Source organism: Carassius auratus, chromosome 27, assembly GCF_003368295.1.
Source record: "Carassius auratus strain Wakin chromosome 27, ASM336829v1, whole genome shotgun sequence".
In the NCBI taxonomy this organism is placed as follows: Eukaryota; Metazoa; Chordata; class Actinopteri; order Cypriniformes; family Cyprinidae; genus Carassius; species Carassius auratus.
Window position 1 is genome coordinate 28,605,810 of NC_039269.1, and position 20,868 is coordinate 28,626,677.

A 20,868-nucleotide genomic window follows, 5' to 3' on the forward strand; every position below is an offset into this window, starting at 1 on the left:
GACACTTTCTGAAAAGTTCTCCGTTCTTTTTGAGGTTTTCTCAGCATAGAGAACAATATGTCTAAAAGGGAAACACATGTAGGAATGGAGAGAGTACAAAGAAGAGGCTGATGAGAACACTGAAGCCTGTGCATGTGAATGGAAAACATTATTTGCCTGCAGGAATCCGTCTCAAATCAGTACATATATAGATGTACAAAATACAATCAGTAATCTGTTTCTTTTATTTGACTGGTTGTTAGTGACAAATAAGATGTTTTAAAAATTATAAAAAAAATAAAATAAAACAATTGTATTTATAAGTTCATAGAAGTTTTCTATTTCTTTTTTTTTATTGATCGTTTTATAAGTTTTTGGGAGAAAAAATAAGTTTGTTTTATGGTTTGTTTGGCTTGAAGTTCTTTAAATATCACACACAATTAAGAATTATTAAAATATTAAATACAACATTTATTTTAAAATATATGCTAAATATAACAGCTCAATTAAATATATTTGAAAATATATTTGACTTTTCCAATCTTAAAGTAGCCTACGTTTAGGCTAATTGCAAATGTGGATGAAAGAGCCAACTAGAGATCAAAACTAGGTTTTTAATGATTTAATCTTGTTTCATTTTTATATATTGTAATTTATTTTTGAAATTTGTGAGGATATGTTCCTTGCTGATTTCATATATGTGCAATGCAACAAAGAAGGATTTTCTTCAAATGTGACAAATGTTTATGTATTTTATGTGGAATTTATATATTTTAAATATATTTTAAAAAATACACAAAAATGTGTATTGTTAGAAAATAAGTTTACATAGAATTATTTAGAAATATATTTTAGTACAACTATTTTTTTTTTTTACAATTTATTGTATATTTTGAAATTGTATGTATATTTTTTCTTTAGTTATTTTGTTTGAAAAATAAATCTCTGAATAAGAAGTCCATGCATTTCACATTCTGTTGGTAATACATTGACTTACATGCTATGGTTACATTAGAGTGGATACAGTTTGTTAAAAATAATAAATAGATAGATTTATTTATCATGCAAATACGAGTTTGCTTTCCACACATTAAAACAGAATATAATGAATGTTGGCATCTCTTTGCATTTCCTTCTGTTTGTTCAACCTATGCTTTTTTTCCCTCAAATTACACCTGTTTTCATTTATTCAGGTATTGTTTATTATGTAAATTTATGCCTATGAACACATGCATGCACACAGCACTCATCCACTCGCTGTGCACCTTGTGAATCTGACCCAAATTCATCGCTTCCCTTGTGTGCCTGCTTTCCTTTTTTAAAACATTATTAATGTTGACGCCGCATATAAGAGATCTGACCTGCCTATGTTCTCGTGATGGAAAAAAAAAATAGATGGAAATTAATCTGTTTCTAAAGCAGAGCAAAACTAGTTGTAGTGCAGAAACAAAATGAGAAAATGAAGTAGTCTCTTTACAGATAAGATTGGGTTTCATTTCTCAAAATGAAAGCCGTTCTTGTTTTTTTTTCGGAGGAACTCTTGTCTGAACAGGAATCCCGATGACAAAAGTGTCTGATGTGTTTCAATAACGCGACTACAGTTGCAGCACATGTCATTTGTTCCCTCGGCTCTCCTGAGGCTGTAACTCAGGGGGATATTACTGACACCGTCGGGAACAAATGGCTGGACAAGCATGTTTTTGTTGGGTGAAGTGTTGAGAAGACTGCATGTGGCTCAAGTTACCCCGGAGTCCGTCTGATTCATTCATTCACCTCTGCACTTCCTGCTGATCTCCAAACCTCATTCAGCATCAAACACACATTTCCTCCTTAATCTAAGAGGAATCACGCGGCTCCTTCTCCAGCTTGAGTCTAAGGGACAGTGGGATCCATGTGTGACAGCAGAACTGGAATATGACCAAACAGTTTGTGCTCATCAACCATAACTGAACTGATATAAAAACCATTACATTGTAAAAAGTGGAGCTTTTGAATCTAATCTAACTTACGTTCATTTAGAAGTGCGCAAAATTTTGTGTGCAAGTCCATTTAGATGTCAACGCTTGAGTCTTTTGGTGACAACATGTGGGGTGTTTGTTATGATATATACTCAGCTATATATATCAACGAGACCAGATGAAACTTCCCAATTATCTAAGCTAACAGATTGTGTTAAAAATGTAAAAGATTGGATGACAAAGAATTTTCTCCAATTAAATTCGGATAAGACGGAGATATTAATTATTGGAGCAAAAAACACTACACAGAATCTTGTAGATTACAATCTGCAACTAGACGGATGTACTGTTACTTCCTCTACAGTCAGAAATCTGGGTGTTATATTAGACAGCAATTTGTCTTTTGAAAATCATATTTCCAATGTTACAAAAATTGCATTCTTCCATCTTAGAAACATTGGCAAGCTACGAAACATGTTATCTGTTTCTGATGCAGAAAAGCTAGTTCATGCATTCATGACCTCTAGACTGGACTATTGTAATGCACTTCTAGGTGGTTGTCCTGCTTCGTCAATAAACAAGCTACAGGTCGTCCAAAATGCAGCAGCGAGAGTCCTTACGAGGTCAAGAAAATATGATCATATTACCCCAATTTTACAGTCTCTGCACTGGCTACTTTAAGTTCCGCATCAGTTACAAATTATCATTACTTACCTATAAGGCCCTAAATGGTTTAGCTCCAGCGTACCTAACTAGCCTTCTACCACGTTACAACCCATCACGCACCCTAAGGTCACAAAACGCTGGACTTTTGGTAGTTCCTAGGATAGCAAAGTCCACTAAAGGAGGTAGAGCTTTCTCACATTTGGCTCCCAAACTCTGGAATAGCCTTCCTGATAATGTTCGGGGTTCAGACACACTCTCTTTGTTTAAATCTAGATTAAAAACACATCTCTTTCGCCAAGCATTCGAATAATGTATCTTTTTAATTGTGAGTGTAGTTGCATCTGATCAAAGGTGCATTTTTATTCATTACCTTGGGTTAAACTAATTTTACTTTGCTGGATCAGCAGCTATGCTAATGATGTCTGTATTTTGTTTCTATGTTTCGCCACGGGATTTACATCCCGTGGTAACTAGGATTTACACAAGCTCCAGTCTGGATCCAGAACACCTGAGAAGAGATGATGCTGACCCTCAGAGGACCCCAGATGATGCTAACCCTGAATGAACAAACAGAACTAACAATTATTCCTAAATGTGTGACTTAATCATATAATAACTTAATTAATAATATTGATAGTTCATCGTCTAGCTGACTACGTCTTGTATTATTATTATTTTTTAGTTTTTCTAAAATCATGTCAAATGTGCACAAACTACTAGCTACTACTAAATATTGTAGAAACATAATTTTCTGTAAAGTTGCTTTGTAACGATTTGTTTTGTAAAAAGCGCTATACAAATAAACTTGAATTGAATTGAATTGAATTATGAAGAACTGTAATTGCATTAGTTGTATTCAAAATAAATTAAAATAAAAAGTAAGTTTTCTTACTTTTATAATAGATGATTTCATACAAATCAACATGTTTGGCAATTATTGTTAGTGTTACAACGGTAAAATAAATGTAAACTGATTACACAATTGTTATGTGTTTGTAATTGTTGTTTATAATGAAATAAATACAATGTACAGATGGTTATTATAGTTAAAAATACCTAAAATTACAATCGTTAAAAAAAATATTTTGTTACTTGAAGTAAAATAAACATTAACTGAAATAAAATTTCAAACCTATTTTATATTTCAGCTAGTTGCCAAATAAACATTTCTGATTTTAATTTATCTTAACTTGATTTATAATGGATTAATATATAAAAATATGAATATGAAAACTATGTATGTATAGTTGTTGTAATTGATTACATATAATAACATGTAAACTAATTCTAAAAAGTAATTACAAAATAAATGATATCACATTTGCAATCAGATTTCAGTAGATTTTTATTAGATTCCATATTGCAGAATGCATATTGCAGATTTAGATCATAATCTAAAAGTAATCAAAAATACTGATTACAAATACAAGTTGTAATACATTACTTAATATGTAATAAGGGTACATTTTATGGAATTGAGATTTATACATCATATGAAAGCTGAATAAATAATCTTTCCATTGTTATGATTGGAGAATATTTGGATGAGATACAACTATTTGAAAATAAAATCTGGAATCAAAAAAATCTTTATAAAGTTGTCCGAATTAAGTTATTAGCAATGCATTTTACTAATCAAAAATGAAGTTTTGATATATTTACAGTATAAATGTACAAAATATCTTCATGGAACATGATCTTTACTTAATATCCTAATGATTTTTGGCATGAAAGGAAAATGTATAATTTTGACCTATACTATGTATTGTTGTCACGTGATGTCACGTGTGTGTAATCCAATACAATAGATGTGTTCCACACCTCAGTTATTAAGTCATTAGTAATCAGTGCTGGATTACAGCTGGTAAACAGCCTAATCTGACCAGCTCTGTTCCTGAAGGACTATCTGAGTGTATGTCTCTGTGAACGGAGCAGTGTTTTGGAGGAAGTCAGATTTATATCTCCGTCCCAAGGCAAACTTTTGGCAGTGTTTGAACAGTTGTTGAGGAGAGAGACTTCTACGAGGTTTATGGCCCCTCGAAAGGGTTTGAGTTTGTAGGCCAGGTGTCGCTCCGCTCCTCTCCGCTCCAGACCGTGTTTTCCAGCGATCCTCTGCAGTGAGACGCACGCGCCGCCGGTGTACCGTCCTCGACGCGCGAGCACACCGTCTCTCCGCTCCGGGACCGCAGCACCACACCAGGGGAATTTCCTTTTAGTCTTCAGAAAAAGCGGAGTCGTTCAGCGGAGTGTGCGCCGTGTCGGTATCGCAGACGGTTGTTCGGAGGGACCGGTCGGGCCATCGTGACGACGGAAGCGCGCATGGCTTTGATTTAAACGCGCATTCATTGCGCTCGTCCCCAAACCGAGTGTTGCACGGAGCGGGACAACCCCAACTGCTGAAAACGGCGAAATGCTTCTTTTAAACGTGACCTGGGTGTTCTCTCGTCTCGGCTTTCTATATTCACAGGCCTAATGTGGTTTGGTTTTTCTGGACTGCGATCTGTCTGTCTACCTGAGCGCGCGATGAAAGTCTTTGTGCGCTGATTTAGAGGTGACTTAGAAACCCTCGCTTTTCATTGCGTCAATAGATCTGCTGGGACTACTCCTCAATCCGTGAGTACCTTTCACATTACCCGTATCTCCGAATACCGTGTTCTTGCGTTTCTGCACACGCACAGCCTCGCGTGTTAAACACTGGGAGCAGCAGAACTGCAGGGGTTTACACAAAACACATCTCACTTAACCTACTACTTTTTACCTACTAAGATTTCAGTTAAGGGGTGAAAGCATGTCGGGGCACCTAATTGTGCGTGCATTGTTTCAGTAACGTAAAAAAGGGCACTTTGTCTTAGTTAGACATGTTTTTTTTCTTTAAAAAGAACAGGATGAGGGCCAGATGTGATTTTCCTGGGAGGCTATACATCACGCTTATCTGTCGTTGAATTATCTCTGTAGGAGAAATATAGAGACCTGTGCAATAAAACGAAAATTTATGGTGCAAAACCAAAAAAAAAAAAAAATATATATATTATTGTGGATATGCTACAATATTGCCAAAGCAACTGTGTAAAAGTTTCAGTAAAATATAGGAATGGAGTAATTTAACACTGTGGCCTTTTATGAGTATTTTAGAATGGGATATTTTGGGACAAGCCCAGTTGAATTAGTTTTAGTTTGGCTTTTGAAGGTGGATGCACAGCAGCTAAATTAAGATCATTTTACTGCACATGCATTATTAACCATGAGCTGCTCATGGCTCCTGAGAAACACACTCGTGGAGCTCGTGTTCGTCCTTTTCTGCTGTGTGCCACATACAAGCAATAACACACAATTCCATTTTTAACGGGAAACCGAAGAATTTTCACATTTCGCCTCATTATATAAAACTAAATAAAAGACTCATCCATGTGGAAACCACTGCAGTTAACATTGCAATGTTCGGCCTCAGATCTGAATTATGAGTCATTGTTTAGCACTCGTTCATTTGAATGCAGAGAGTGGACTCACATGAACAAATGCGCAGTTGTGGTGCGCTCCATTTGTTGTGCATGTCTTTAGAGGAAGTGCCATCTCAGCTCACATCAACTGCCTGTGATTTCTAGCACTTGGTTTCCAAGCGTGCATTTACATGACAAAGTGGTTGAATCTCAATTGCTAAAACCGTGAGCCACCAGCACCCCCTCCGAAAGAACGGCTAAACCCAGGCTCTCGGTTGTTTTCTTACATCTTTGAAACATACTGTTGAGCCATTTATCACACACTCTTAGAAAGATCCTTTCTTTATTGTCATCCACAGTTCCACCGAGAACCTTCAACATCTGTGGAACTCTGGAATTCCATAAGTGACACTTTATAGCGGAAAAAGATTCTTTCGTTTTTTAAAAGGTTCTAAAAATGGACATCACTGTGAAAACCCTCTTTTGGAAGGCTTTTTTGTTAAAGTGTGTACACCGATTCAGTTTTTCTTCAAATAATTAGTTAATTTCTAAACGTAATGTTTTTTTTTTATTTTTTCCCCCAAATGTATTTCTTAACCACTCTTTTACCATTGAGAAAATCCAAGTCAGAAAGTCTTAAGTGCTTTGTACAGAATCCAGATCTCCTTTGTCGCAGGATTTAGGGTTTTTGATGTTGGAATGTTCTAAGACAGGTTTTAATTTTTAAGTGATTTTATTGTGTGGTTTGTGGATTCCCAAAACTTCACCTACACTCTTTGGCCAATCTATCATGATTTGTAGTAAAAAAACAACTTCAGTTGTATGTTAACAGACCAACAGTGATCTGAGAAATGCATACGTTTATCTATATAGCAGCAGATGGCCTGATTGGTTCCTTTATGGATGATTATTCTATTGATTGGATGTTTTGATCTTGCTCTTGCTCTGTAACACACATAATGAGTCGTTGCACGCATTGAATGCGCTTTCACACTCTGAAGGTGTAAAACAGGACGCTCACTGTCCTTTCTGAAAGAAAGCTGTTGTCGGAGTCAGTAGCATTGTGGGTATTTCTCCCACACTTTGCACTTTGTTCAAGTCCCGGCTTGTGGTCCTTTTCCTGATCCCGTCACATTGCACTGTCCTGTCAAAATAAAGCCAAAGAATGCCAAAATGCATATGCATTGCTTTGAAGGAAACGGCATTGAAAAGAGCATTCAGCTATATCGTATTACACCACTGGTTTCTTTTACCACTATTTACCGACTCCATCCGCCAAAAGACTTTATCTGTCGAAAGCAATAATGGCTCAAGAACTTGGGGTGAAAGGCAGAAAGAGCTGGAGCTGGTGGAAAAAATGGTACGGAGCCGTCTGCAATGAGGAGCGATGCATCTGGAAAAGTTCAATGATGTTTTTGCAGTGGAAAAATTCAGTTGATGCACTTCATGCATAAGGAATGCTTCTCATATTACATCTGAATTAACTGCTGCATAGATCATTAGTTACAATCATTAGGATTATGAATCCACAAATGTGTGAATGAGGATTTCTTGTCCTAACCTGTCTGTGAGTCCTGTTCCCGTACATGTGTTCACAATGCATTGAAGTAATGAACCGTTTCCTCAACGCGCTTGTCTTCTTAAATTCCTTAAAGTCTACTCGATGAATGTAGACTGATCACATTGGAACCATGCAAAGAAAAGCAGAAATTAATGCATTTATCTTGAAGTATATTAAAAGACGGACAGAGTAAAGCTTTCTCAATTGTTATCACAAAACATTTAAAAAAATGTATATAATTTTATGTACAAAATCTTGTTTAACTTTGAAGTTAATTTTCAAATAAAATGTTTAAATAAAATGTATTTTATTTATATTAATCTCTATATATGCTGTGTAATATGACGATACATTTTAATACGAGCAGCAACCATTCTGTGAACGACAAACTGAAATATGAACTTAATCTAAAGTAAGATTGATATATTGTTTTATCCCTGTTTTGGATTGAATGCTTTTGGAAATATAAAACGAATTTATCGTCAGTTTTAGAGATTATTCTATATTGGTTTTTCAGTTACATTTATAAAAATGTAATATTTCCTAATTAAATGCTATGCATGGATCGAAAACACTGGCACACACAAGTAACTTTATGCAAAAATTAAAATCTATACCAATAGCATTTGCAATGTGATGTAATTTGATACCCTTGTAAGATCATACAATTGTGTTTTTGTTCTTTAATATTTAAACTCCAATCCAAATGCACTGTGTATGGTGAAAATATTTTCCAGATTTAATCTAATTAGTGTTTGCTCCACCGTCTCTTTTACTGTGCTGAAGCGTTTGGCAGGAGTTTCTCCGTTCTCAGGCTGAAGGTGGATCTTTCTGAATCAGGAATTTTTGGCTGATTGTTTTAATTGCACACAGAGAGCTCAGCATAGTGCCCTGCCAAACGTTGCCTCTGTTTTCTTACATTTTAAACTTAATATACCTTTATTGCGTGTTTATAGTAAAATATAAATGTTTATTGATTTATATGAATTTTGATCTGGTGTTTAAATCTTCTCATTTAAAAAATAAATAAAAGCATTTAATTATCAATTAAGTTGCTTCATGCAATTAATATATTAATATTTACATTTACATTTAATTTGCACTTATTTATGCTTTTGCAAATCTTATTTTGCTTGTGCAAATACTTTTGCAATCATTGAACTTTCATTAAAAACAACATTTAAAAATGTAAAAGATGCCAAATCCTCATGGAGCTGAAAAATGGGTTTTTAAGGCCGTTAAAATAGTTTTTTACTGTCAAAATCCTCTCTTGTCTTGGTTATTAAACTGCTTTGTATTGCAAGAGGCAGAACAATGCTCTACAGGTCAGATTTCTTTCTGATCTTACAAAGAAAGAGAGAAAAGACCGAGCGCTAGCATGCACGGCGTTCCTGTCGCTGGAGTTCAGCTGGTAAAGCGTGCTGCTAGCATGCCACAGATTCCTCTGGAAACACAAACTGTTTGCATGGCCATCGTCACTCAGCGATTCACTAATGAAGGCTAAAATGTTGGAGAGGAAAAAAGTGTTGTTCCTGTAGAAATGTTCCTCAGCAGCTAATCTGTGTGAAAAGAGACGGGAGAAAGGAAGATAGCGCTGCGCAGACGATGGGAATGTTTTTGTTCAGCATTTTAAGAGTTGAAGTGATTTTGGTGAAGCTTTTTTTTTTTTTTTCCTTCTTTCATTTATCAGTACAGTACAATACGCCTATACCGATTTGTACATATGTTTCTGAAGTTGTACATGCTTAAATCACTTTGAGTATATAAATGTTGTACAACTCAATGGCGCTAACAGACTGTTCGTACAAAACTCTGTGAATAGCAATAAACAATGTTAGTGAGATGGACTTGGGAGTAAACAAAGTGTAAAAGCAAGCTTCGGCTAATGATTTGAACCTTTAACCTGAAGGCTTTAAGTCATGTAGAATAACATTAGCTTTGTTTCCATCCACCTGTTTATTATGGGAATTTTGGAATATCACATAAAAACGCCAGATGGACATGTGCATTAAAATAACTAATATGCACAGATGAGTAGGATAAACTTTTTATTTGATAAGAATAAATGCACATAAGCTACGATGGAAACACATTTGGCGAATAATTCCACCATGTGCATCAACAAATTCACTTTGTGCTATGAGACGGGATAAGTTGACTAGCAGCGGATCGATCTCGTTGCACAGCGTCTCAAATGTTGCTTTGGTCGTTCTGAAATGCCTGAGCAAGGTATGTCATCAAAATATTTAATTGCTTTCCAGAACTGTCGACCACGAATGCGTTCCCAAACAGCAGCATCCTGCTCTGAACGATTATCAGGAAGTGACTGTTTTGTTCTCGTTGACTCGTAGAATGGAAAGAGTGCTTCCAATTCCAATTTGGTGCTGAATCTTTGGATGGAAACCGAGCTGTTGGGTGTTAAGTGAAGCTGTATTGCACACCTAACGTAGCGCTGTGTGAACAGGACACATTAGCAGTGTTTTAAACACATGCGGCTGGATGTGATGGATGGCAGCGAGAGGCTTTCTGCTCTGTGGATGGCAGGCTGATGAATGGGTAAAGGTCTCGGAGCTCCATCTATCAGGGATTAGCATTGACCTGTGAGAGTCCACGGCCCCGGGCTCCTGCGCCACAACAAACGCCTGCATTAACATGGACAGAGACCACAGGCTCTTCAGAGGCTACAGCCATAATATATGATGCTCCTCTGTGGGCATTTCTAATTAATTTGATTATGTTGCAGCTGAGAAGGAAGCACACGCAGATATTGGCAGGGAATGTTGTATATATATTGTGTGTGTGTGTGTGTGTGTGTGTCGCTCAAGATAGTAGTTGTCTGCTGATTACGCCATGTTTTCTTTAAACAGAATTAGGGCTGAGCAATACGGCCACAAATGTTATCATAATATATTTTTTCATTTTGATATTTATCACAATATCCATTTACCATTAAAGGCAAACAGCGCTTGAAATTGTGACCGTTTGTAATCTGCGAGACCCATTTCACCCCAAAATTAAAATTGTCATTATTAACTCACCCTCAAGTTGTTTCGGACCTGAAGACAAAATAAGATATTTTGAAGACAATTGACGGCAGCTATTGGCTTTCACATACTAAAGTCAATGGCTACCAGTATTTATGAACATTCTTCAAAATATATTTTTTTCAAGGATTTTTTCTGGATAATGTGTGATTTTAATACAAATTTCAAGTACAAATGTCTAATACTAATAAAGAAAGAAAATATTTAATGGAATTAATTCATAAAACTTTAACAATTCAATCAAAGTTACATAACATTTGCAAGAAATATAGAAAATGTAGTCATATGAAAATATAACTTTTAATAGTTTTTTTTTTTTGGTCAAATAAGATGCTGCAAAACAGCTATATCAAAACATGGATGAAAAATATTTGCATGACATTCCTTTAAAATATATATTTATTTGTATTTTTTTAGCACACGGAAGTAATATATTTCTGTCATAATTTCTTCAAGTTAAACTAAACTTTTATTTTGCCTTTTCATTTCTGTGGCAATCATTCACACAGAGACACACAAAGAGCATGCAGTAAAATGTCTAGAGCTTATCATAGTTATCCACATCAAGTTTTACTGTGATCTTGATATGGTTTATCACAGCTCTAAGTAGAAAGGACATATGGAGTCGCACTGGCTGTTTTATTTTATGACAGTTTTCTGAAGTGCTGTGCCAAACGCTTATGAATCATTGTTTAAATGGCTAACAAAAAACAAAACAAAAAAACATGCAGCTAGGCCATGCAAAAAAATTACAATTAAAAAACCTTTAAAAAGATGTGTTTTGCAACGTCTGTGCATGGTAATTATTGTTCTCTATCAAAGCTGTCACTGTGATGATACCCTTTCAAACTGTAGTAATATGTAATTTTATTGTACTGATGTACACCCTTTAGAGGGGAAAAAAAAAAGTGACAGCTTTTGTACCTCTTTTTCTGAGAGTGTAGATCTAAACTGGCTGCTTTTTATATTTTAATTGTGACTTATTTTTTAAGCAGATATTTATTTGCCACTCCATTGCCCTAAATTGATGCGGAAATCAAAGGTGCCCTCTATTTCTTCATGTATATGAACATGAAGAGGTGCAGAAAGCCAGACGGCTGTGCTGTTTAATTCATTCCCTCCCTCTTGATTGGCTTGGATTCGTTCCATTTCGAACAGGCGTGTGAATAAAGAGGCATGACCGTCCTGCTGTAGATGCGATGCTAAAGCGCGTGTGTTGATCACCGAGGCGAGCGAGAGCATGATTGCTGATTGCTCGGGGTTTTAATTATGGAAATCATGAGCTGTTAAGAGTGCTCAAAGCTTTGAGCTATTTGCTAATGGTGAAAGTCATAAAAATAGTACATTGAGTTTAGTTGCATTGCAGACAGACATTTGTTTGATGCTTGTGGTTGTATACAGAAACATTTAGCATACTTGGAACTGAAAAACAAGCATTGGATTATGATTATAGACGGCACACTGTATTATAAAGCAAAGGTAATAAGTAATGTTAAGTAATAATAAATTAGATTTTAATGTATATTAAAATATAAATTTGTTATTTTACATCATAATAATATTTCACAATTTTTCCTGTATTTTTGGTCATAAATGTAGCCTTTTTGACCGAATTAAAATATAATTGCCTGCACAGCTGTTTATATACAGAATATGGATCCACTCTAAAGTCTAATAATAACTTGAACTGATTGCTTCCTTTCATATGTTTTTTTTTTTTCAAAACAAAAACAAATCTTGTTCCCATCTTGTCTTACTCATCTGCAGTCTGTTATACCACTCTTTTCCTGAGCTATGCTAACAACCAAATAATTATTTTAGTTAATGCCACTAATGAGTGTGAGATATTGAATGATTAGTTTTTGCCTGGGATCCTCTCTGCGGTAACTCTGGGAATCTGCGCAGACACCAGAAGGGATTGTGTTCTGGGGGACAGAAGAGGGAAAAGAGCAGAAAATGAATTCGAGTCTTGACATCCAGCAGAGGCTTTTCTTTTGTCCATTTATCATGAAAACGTTAGTTTCTTTCTTTTTGAATCACAGTTCAATAGATATAAATCCAATGACGCTGTAGTGGCCGCACTTTTGCTATGCTTTTCTTTGGCATTCATGAACTGAATATTATTAAAAGGAAAAAAGACCAAATTAACTGAAGTACATTTAAAGGAGTAGTGTCTTCAGTATTAATGTGAACTGTAATGTATGGCTTATTTACTTGCTTATTAAAGATGTAAAGAATGTTTTGGTAACACTTTACAAAGAGGTTTCATTTGTTAACATGAATGACCAGCTTTAGAAGCATTTACTAATCTGAGTTTGTTAAAGGATAGATTACATGTTTTCTTCAGTAGAACAATAAAGAAGTTTTTTAGCTGAAACTGTGATCCTTGGTGGTTCATAAAATGCAAGTCAGTGGTTACTGTCACTTTTAGAGTCAAAGAAAGACACAAAATGAATACTCGTGACTCTTGACGATATATTGAGGTCTTATGAAGCGAAACAATCAGTCTGTGAAAGAAACTAAACATTATTTACAGCCGAGCTGCTAATATAGCACTGCACGATGAATTGCAATCGTGATTAGGCTAAAGCTGCGATTGTCATGCACATCTTGTCATAAACACGGTTCTGTGATCAGTAGTAAATCTCCATCTGAAGGCCAGAGAAACTCCAAACACACCCAGCAGAAGAAATCCAGGAAATCCCTATAGCGCTAACTGAATAAACGGGAGATTTTTAATAACTTAACTGATTAAATGTGACTAATACACACACCACTATGACAATATATGGTTTGTCTGAGTTTTTCTTATTATGATTTTCATTATAATAAAGTATATAATAATGCAATGTCTTTAATCACTGCTTGGAATACCATGAAATATGTTGCGTACATTATTCTGTGTAAAAGAAGCCACATCTCACAGATGGATTTGACTCGACTAATGTCATGAAGTGAGTTTGGAGTAAAAACATGTTATTAATTGTATTATTTCAGATGGAGCGGCATTAGTTCACTGAGAAGCTATGCAAACAGCTGTTATTATCGCGAACGATTTCCTAGATTTCATAAACGTGCGACTCTATCGCCTGCGACTAATTTTTTATTTTTACCTAGCTTGTCTAACTACGGCTCTGTGTGGTAAATGCTGCTCCATCTGAAATCATTGATATGCTTTTAGACATGTAAAACATCCACATTTGTCGTCATTAACGAGTGCTTAAAACAATATAATTGTGTATACATTACATCATTGCATGATTATGCGAGTGAGCTAGAGAATTGAACCAATTTATTAAAACAGAGAGTCTAAAAGAACCAGTTTGTGGAGAAGAATCAGATTTCCCTGTGAGGAAATAATGTGCAGTTTCTTGCACAGATTGATTTGCTTCGTAAAACCTCAAAATATCGCCAAGACCAACACATGTTGTAGTATATGGATTCCATAGTTGCACACAAATGTAAATAAAGTGGCTTATTACAATTGGAAACATTACTTAGGTTATTATCATTAATTCATAATGTATGGCTGATGGATGAGTAGGAGTTAATTTAAAGGGCCAGTGTAAGAAGTGTCTAAAGCGGATTGGACACATCAGATCAGAGTTGAATAATGTGTCCTTCCAGACTTAACGCCATGCAAAATAAATAATAGAGTTAGAATCCAAACGGTATATCACTAGTGTGAACGCAGTTGAATTTGTGCTGAATAAGACAGGTGAGCTCATAAATTTGGATTAAGTCGGCTTTGTGTTCTGTTTGCGATCTGCTTACACAGTTTCCCACGAATCAAGCAATATTTCATGAGTTATTCCACTGGACTGCGCATGCAATCTCACATTTCTCTTCCACAGTCCTCACTCAGATCTCAGCAGCTGGATTTTTGGGAGGGGATTTATTTATACATTTATTTTCTTCCTTTCATTGCCTTTTAATCCCAGTATTAGCATTGTTAACTGTGGTAAGGTGAATTAATGCCATGAACCAGGTTCTTTTTTTACTAAATAACAACAACACATGATCAAATAACATCTGATAAAAAATGATCAAAGGACTCTATGATGACGCTGCTTATGCTGAATTTTAGTGTGGATTATTTCATGTTTAGGTCAGATTGTTCATATCATCTGCTGTGTAAAGGATCTCTATTGAATGTGGATAATGTTGTGTATCACTAGATAAAATCTATAAATGACATTTACACAACATTTCCCTACAGCAGTATCAAATTATTGTGAACCATTATGTTTTTGTGCATTTTAAGGAAAATTTCAACACATTTTGCCCCATTTATTTGATATGTTTGTGTAGTAATTGCATGCTTAACTTTTCTCTTATCGACAATATATTTGATTATTTTTATTCGTTTGCACACTATCAGTAAGTTTGGTATTTGTGTAAATAATAGTAGGCCATATATGTCAATTTTTAATAGTGCACTTGAAGAAAAATCTACAAAAGCTGTCATTTCTGTGTATTTTTTTTTTTTGCAAAAGTATTTGCCCCCCCAAAAATGCACATTAGTATCTAAATGGTACACTTTGAAAGGATATCACCCATGACAGCTTTTGTACATCCTTTTCTGACCGTGTAGGACAAGTTTTTGTAATAAAGTATTTTCTTACTTGCAGATCAATACTTTATTTATTGCCTGCATCCACTAATCTTGCTTATTAATTCTGGATAGCTGACAACATAAACATGATGTCCGACTGATATTAAATCTATTAATATGCTATCATGCCCTTTCCTATAAAGCTGCAAAAAAAAAAATCCTGGTTATATCCCACATGGTTAAATGTATGAACCAAATTCCTAAAATAAAGCAAAATGATGAGATTGTGCAGATAAAATTAACCACAGGCAAAAAAAGCAAGCCAAAATAAAGCTGTCTACGTCTTTAGACCCTAATGCGTTGAACACACTGGATTCGTTGTACTAATTTTAGAAATCCATGATTGATGGAGAAAGAGATTTCAAACATATTTCTCACATTGGCGTCTTGAGCAGAATCTGTGTTGTCTCAAATGTGAAGTTATCGTGTCAATCTTCTGGCAGTTGGGTTACTTTTTGACACTTTTATAATTCCTCGTTTGAAAACGAATTAAAAATACTGCTTCACGTCTTCAATTAGCTGCGTTTGAGCTCGATTTTGGACGCAGCTTTACATCTCATTTGTGCCCGTTCTGCTTGCTATGCATGCATGTGTGCGTTCTTTATTTTCTCCCATCTTGGTCGTGGCAATTGAAAATAAATTAACATTCCAGCTCTTTTATGTTCTGCTTCTTTAAGCCCGTCAAGAATACTTGGAGACGAACCCTGAGAGGTCAAGCGACACTCACTAGTTGTCAATCTTCCTGGTTGACCCGCCCATCCTTTTCTTTGGCTTTTCCATTCTTTTCTTCCCCGTTCATTCAGTTCCTCCCTGTCTTAGAAACTCTCAGGCATTCTTTCGCTGGTCTCTGAGACAGGAAGCTCTGGGATGAATGTCACACTCACAAACACAGCCATATCTGATCTCAAGTCCTCCTGGCTGACGGTTCCCCAGCGCTTCAATTTATGGAGCCTGGAAAACACAGACAGAATCAGCACAATTTACTGTATAATGCTGAACGTCTTGAAACTTGGCAAATATTGAAAGAATAAATCAAAAGGTCGGTGCACTTAATCAAAAACCCGATAACCAATCAAAACAAAAGATCAGTTTAACTTATGTTATGACAGAAATGATTACTATAGTACAGCACAACGTACAATAATAAATTAACAACTGATTTTAACAGTAAATTCATTTTCATTTGATTGCATTTTCAAGAGTAAATTATTTTGCATGCGCCGCCTTTTTGAGTATTTTTATCCAAATAATCAGAAATCCAGAAAGATTAAAGCACACAACAAAGAATTTCAAAAATTAAATAAAAACCTATTTCATAGCGCCCTATTTTTATTATAAAAAAGCAATAAACTATTAAGTTGTTAGTGTTTTAAAGCTTCAGATGATTAGACATGCTGTTTGGAGAATTTGTTAGAATTGAATTAAACCATTACGCAGAATTTAGACACTTTGTTAAGCTTTAAATACATTTTTGTTAAAATATAGAAGTGCTTTTTGATTACTAAAATGCATTTTAACCATTAAAGTTCTTTAATAAGTTTATTATTAATTTTCAAATGGAAAATGGATCTCATGGCTAGTCGTATTTGATCCTGAGTTTTCCTAGAACCATTGCACAAAATAATGTTAAAAGATGTCCAGTATTTTGACTCCCAATGCTTGATATTGTCTCACCGTGCATGTTTCTGTTATTACACATCTCTCCTTCATGCAAAAGAAGCAGGCCTCAGTCAGGAATGGTGCAAAGCTCTCTAAAGCCAATCATTTGATCCTTTTATTTCTAGTCCGAACAAATCTGCCAAACAGAACGGTGTTTATGGGGATGATAACGCTGGGCTCCTGTGATTTAAGCCTGCAGACGTTTGAGAGGAATAAAGCATGTTGAGAGAGCGCCAGCTTCAGCGTCTTCAGTCTCAGCAGGTTACTCCCTAAAACGCTTCCCACTTGTGGATTTGCTCTTATTTCAGGATATCTGGAATCATAATCCCATAATGCAGTGCATTAAGCGGTTTCCCACATGAATTCACAGTAAGAGATAAGGCTGATTAACTTTATATGATTAGGCTTGATTCGTCTAATTAAACTTATTAGTGACTGGTGACAAATATTCATCCTTAAAGGGACACTCCACATACAAAGGAATTCTCGATCCCTCTCTGTGAGTGCAGTAACTGAGGACATGTAATCTGGATTACTTCGATTAGTTACAGTTACCTTTTTATTGATTACAAGATAATGATCACATGGCATGCAGGTAATAATTCAGATTTTGATTGTTTGAATTGCAAACATATTTATTTGAATGTAACATCTGTAAGATTTAATTCATTTTTATTAGCCTTTCATTAAAATCATAAACTCCCCGCTGTTCCTTCACTAACCCCATGCAGTTTGGGAAACTTTGACATATTGCACTTAAAATTCACAATTGTGAACAATATAAGGAATGCATTTTCTTTCATATTTTTATATCAATATGGTACGATGTTATTCTATTTAAATCAATGTGATAAACAAGTTAGGCCAAAGGTATTTCACAATGTTGTCTGAATTGTGTAATGTAATGGATTGTTGCTAACTACATTTTTTGTCATTGAATCTGGAATCAGTAACGGATTACAATTTGTAAGTCATCTACCGAGAAAAACCACACAAAACGAACAAGATGGGAATCCACATGATCCCCGTCTTCAAAAATGTTATTGATTGTTCTTAAAAAGAAAAGAAATCACAATTATTTTCATTTTAGAATGACCTCTCTTTCAGATAAGCATGCAGAAACGGCAAAAACAGCCGCGTGAAGCAGAATATCTCCGTAGAGACGTGCTTTTTAGGTAATGTAGAGAGAGCATGTGTATGGATGTCAGGTTGGAAAGATTAAGTAAACCACTGGACGCAAAATGTGTCTATTCGAGAGAAAAGCTGTGAAGGGGGATAAACTGTTGACATCTGGCAACCGCAACCACAAAACCTTGTTATACCACATTAAATGACCACATTAAAATGAAATGCAGACAATTATGCTTAATAAATAAAGTAAGCAGAAGTCATGATCGTGATGAAAATAAGAGTCACTGTGCAGCCCTAGATACATATGACATTTGATTGGAAGTGATGGTTTCTAGTTTAAAGAGTTTTGCTTCAGAAGACACAGATTCATCGACTGGGGTCGTATGGATTACTGTTGTGTTGTTTTTTTAAAGCGTCAACTTTGAGGAACCAGTGCACTTGCATTACAGGGACTGACCGAGATCAGTTTAAATCTCAGTTTGTGTTCAACCGAGGAAAAAGAAATCATTAATTTGGGATGCACAAGGGTGATTAAATGACGAGAGAATTAATTTTTGGCTGGAGCATCTCTTTAATTCTCTGGGTGCTTCAGAATTTGCAGGGTTGTTATTCAGTGCTCAATGTGCCCTTGCTAATTATTTACCAATAACCGTGTTTAGTGAAGCACAAGTGTTTGATTTCTAAAACAACACTGCTTCTGCATGCCAAAATTGACATTGCACAGTATTATTTTTGCTCTGCACCAATGTTAAATGCATCTGCAAGAACATTTCCTGTTATGAAACATAATTAATTTTGCTCAAACTTTTTCTGTCATCCATAGAGCTGTGAAAATAGCACAGTGTTTATATTTGGGTTCATTATGAAATAATCAGTGCACTTGATGATAAGGGCGCTTTGATGAGGCGCACTTCAAAGTGCACAGGATTCCCTACCTGTGCTGTAAACGCTGAGCCAGTGCATCGAGGAAGATGAAAGTATTATTTAGCTTTCGGGTGGGCGTTTGTGTGTTTGTGCACATGCGCACGTCAGTGGGAATGTATTTGTGAACAAAGTGAGCTTGACATGTCATCTGTCTTCAGTGTTTGGCATTGTGTTATAATGAGCTCGGGCTCCCGGAGGTCTCAGATATTGCCTTCTGCCAATGCGGGCAAAGAGTCTGAATGTGTTTGTTCCCGTGAGATAACAGGAAAATGCAAACACACACAAAAGAGAGGTGATTCTAGTAGTTTATCAACTGAACCTGTTGCCACAGTAATTATGATTTACCTCAGGGTGAGCCGAGGGATGTGAGAGATCTGTCTGTAATCTTCATAAACACAGTGGAATTTAAAGCTAGAATAGAGATGTCAAAGCAACTCCGAGGTCCAGAAATCCAGTGTATCCTAGAAAACAAAGATCGTATTATGAATGTTGCAGACTTTTTTGAAGCCTGCAGTTAGAATCAATGCAATGGTAAAAACAATGCTACATTTAAAGATTGACCAAGTCTCTTCTGCTCACCAAAGTTGCATTTTTAGCTCAAAAATACAGTAAAAGTAATAATATAGTGAAATATTATTACAATTAATAAAAAATAACATATTTTTTTGATTTGTTATTCATTTTGATTTAAAGCTATCATTACTCCAGATCCTTCAGAAATCTCTCTAATTATTATTGACACTCAATTAATAATGTTTTTAATTATAATCCATTTTCAAATCCGTTTTCGCTGCTTAATATTTTTGTGGATACTTTAACTTTTTTTTCAGGATACTTTGATGAATTGAAAGTTCAAAGGAACAGCATTTCTTTGAAATCGAACATTATAAATATCTTTACTGACACTTTATTTCAATTTAATGCATCCTCAACAACACTTTGCACAAAACGATTCGGAAGCACAGCTGTTCAAAATTAATAATAATAATAATCTGAACTGTTTCTTAGAATGATTTCTGGAGATCACGTGACACTGAAGACTGGAGAAATGATGCTGAAAATACAGCGGAGCATTTACAATTACTGTTTACAATATATATTCAATAGAAAAGGCATATTTTGAATTGATAAAATGGTATTTCACAATGTTAGCTTCTATTGTATTTTTCTTTTAATACCATTTTAAAATAGTATATTCCAGATTTGGATGGATCCTAACTGAAATCGCATTGATCTGATATGATTCTGCATTAGGGTGTTTCTTTTCTCCGGAGTCAAAACTACCTAGTTGTTTTGGCTGAGAGTTTTGCACAGACAAGCAGCACTTTCTGGCTTGTAATTGAGATTGATTTACACTCTCCAAGCCTTTCTCACACTCAGCTGAAGTTCAGAAACATTTTGGTATGAGATGGCTTGATATGAGATGGGTGCTTTCATCTTGAGCAAAGTAAAACAAGTTTGTGTTCCATTATTTTTGGATTTGTTTGCCCGTGTTGTATCGGTTGACAAGGTGATTTGATAAGGTTGGCAAGATTTATTTCTGTAAACCATATCGTTTTTTGGCTGGTAATGATGTTTTTCTGTATCACTGATGTTGGATATTTCATTTTGCTCATATGCTCTGTAGATTTATCTTTGCAGTCATCTACTGCTCACTCGTGAACACACAGTTTTCCTTGATGTGTTAATGTAATTCTGATTGAAGCATGAAGTCAGGGTGGGACATCGAGAGCTTATCTCTATTTTTAAAGTATCAGCATTTCTTTTACATTTACAGCCGGGCAAAGCTGCATTCGGCAGCTTGTGACAGCCACAGTCCTGATGAAATACGAGTCTAATAGATTCTCTTTTTAGATTTGGTATAAAACTAAACCGTGCTCATTTTTAGTAATGG

At 35.4% G+C, this 20,868-nt stretch overlaps 1 protein-coding gene across 3 annotated transcripts in view; it reads left to right on the top strand.

Annotated features, from left to right (window-relative positions):
- The first annotated feature begins 4,453 nt into the window (after positions 1-4,453).
- The window catches only part of adgrl2b.1 (adhesion G protein-coupled receptor L2b, tandem duplicate 1), an 85,894-nt gene continuing 69,479 nt past the window's right edge, over positions 4,454-20,868 (top strand). Inside the window, exon 1 of one of the 3 annotated variants that reach the window (XM_026207031.1) lies at positions 4,454-5,216. The gene's annotated coding sequence lies outside the window, so the exon portion shown is untranslated. The remainder of the gene's footprint in view (positions 5,217-20,868) is intronic. The other 2 variants (XM_026207029.1, XM_026207030.1) reach the window with 2 other exon arrangements.